Below are 2,557 nucleotides of genomic sequence, written 5' to 3' on the forward strand. Positions count from 1 at the left end.
GCTATAAGATTAGAAAAGTATCTGAGTGAAAGGATAAGAGTAATTTTATAAGGGCTTTCTTTCAGTAAAAGAATTAAAATAGATGAAAGTTAGGCAAATATGCTCTTTTATTGTTTTTCTTGGGACACTCGTAGCTAGCACAGGGGGACATAGCTAGCTATGTGTGCCAGGTCTCCCGCATTGCAGGTGGAGTCTTTACCAGCTGGGCTACCAGAGAAGCCCAAAAGGATATGAGTAAACTTTAAATGGGCCTTTCAGTAAAGTATTTAAAATAGACGAAAGTTTAGGTCAATATTCTCTTTTATTGTTTTTCTTGGGACACATCCAGCACAGTGGGACATGGCTAGGGGAGCATCTCTCTTTGCATGAGACTAGGCTGCTCTTGGGACTTCCCAGGTGGCTCCATGGGTAAAGAATCCACCTGTAATGCAGGAGATGCAGGCAGATGAGGGTTTGATCCCTGGGTTGGAAAGATCCCCTGGAGGAGGACATGGCAACCCACCCCAGTATTCTTGCCTGGAGAATCTCATGGATAGAGGAGCCTGGCAGGATACAGTCCATGGGACTGCAGAGTCAGACATGACTGAAGTGACTGAGCACACACACAGGCTGCTCTTGAAAAGTCAAGTAGGAACCAGAGAAATGTTCAGTTGGGGAATGATAATGTTTGAAGGGCCAAAAAGAGACAGTGAAGCTCATTCATGGTCTGGTCTAGGCCACCAGGATAGAAAATCATACAGTGCTTTGGGGATATACAAAGACTGTTTGTTTGGGAAATCCTGTGGCATTGGGATTGTAGCATGGTTTCTGAATTTAAGGATATTGTTATTCTTTTGATCTGTCACAACTCAGCTGAAACCCAACTGTGTTTACCATTTTAAATAGCCATGTCTGCTTTTTTGACATAGCTACTGTTCAAGCAAGAAGGGGTGGAAGAAACATTGCTGGAAATAGATATGTATACAAATCCATATGTACTTACATTAATATATATTTGACAGTGAGATTTAATATTTGCTGGCATTTACTCCAATGTTTTTCTTTATCTTAAAGGACTGAGGTTGATTTTCAAAATGATTTACCCCTATGGCTCAAACCAATACATCACTGCTTTGAAATTCTGCTTCATACAGCTGGAGCATTATCCACATGTCACAGGAAAACAAACCTTTTTAATATATGAAGGGTGTCAATGCTAGTCATGTGATTTGTAATGCTTTTGCTTAAATATTGATTTTTTTTCAAATTCAATTTTTATTGATTTCTCTTAAATATTAATCATTTCTAATGACAGCTTAAAAAATAGGCTGAGCCCCTTGAACATTCTTGCTATCCACTCCTTGTAGAAATAGAGAACAATTTTAGTATGCTTCAAATTAAGTCAAACAAAAACATACTGCTTTTTCATTTTAAGGTTTATTGTTATAAATTAACTTTTTATTTATGCAGAGTATTAACTCTGACCATGCAGTGTCCGCAAGAACAATCCAATGCCATTGACAATGTCTAGTCAGGTTATCTATAACTTCTCACCATCCTTACTTCATGGAAAACCATTCCTGGCCTTTAGCAGTTAAGTATTCTGCAGGATCAGTGACGTTTACTGGACTCAATCAAGATGATGACTAGAAAGTGGCCGACCATCAGCAGTCCAGGAACTAAGCTGGATTTAGGGTGTGGAAGGTACTCTTCTTGAAAACAAAGAAATATCACTTCCTTACATTGGCTGTGTTTTAAATTTTTCATCGGAAATCAGCACTTCTGCCTGATTGAGAGTTCAACTTGGCAATGATTAGCTGGGAGGCTTCAGTACATCATTTAATCCCTCCGACCTTGGTTTCCCCATCCAGAACATGCAGAAAATAAAGGCTGCACTGGCTTGGACTCCAAAATCACTGTGGACAGTGACTGCAGTCATGAAATTAAAAGACGCATACTCCTTGGAAGAAAAGCTATGAAAAACGTAGTGTACTAAAAAGCACAGATACTGCTTCACCAGCAAAGGTCCATATAGTCAAAGCTATGGATTTTCCAGTAATCATGTATGAATGTGAGAGCTGGACCATAAAGAAAGCTGAGCACTGAAGAATTGATGCTTTCGAATTGTGGTGCTGAAGAAGACTCTTGAGAGTACCTTGGACAGCAAGGAGATCCAACCAGTCAATCCTAAAAGAAATCAACCCTGAATAGTCATTGAAAGGACTGATGCTGAAGTTCTAATACTTTGGCCACCTGATGCAAACAGCCAATTCATTGGAAATGACCCTGATGTTGGGAAAGGTTGAATGCAGGAGAAGAGGATGACAGAGGATGAGATGGTTGGAGAGCATCACTGACTCAATGGACATGAGTTTGAGCAAGCTGGAGAACATGGTGAAGGACAGGGAAGTCTGGCGTGCTGCAGTCCATGGGAGTCACAAAAGGTCGGACACAACTTACACAACCAGCTGTCAACGACTTGGCGTGGATAAAGTGAACTAACATTGATGGCTCCTCAAGAGAAGAGACAGGTGGCTCCCACCTTGAGAGTGTTTGTATTCAGTTTTTGTTTCTACAT

The sequence above is a fragment of the Moschus berezovskii genome, chromosome 5, assembly GCF_049115385.1.
Source record: "Moschus berezovskii isolate FMDL1 chromosome 5, NW_MosBer_1.0, whole genome shotgun sequence".
NCBI lineage: Eukaryota > Metazoa > Chordata > Mammalia > Artiodactyla > Moschidae > Moschus > Moschus berezovskii.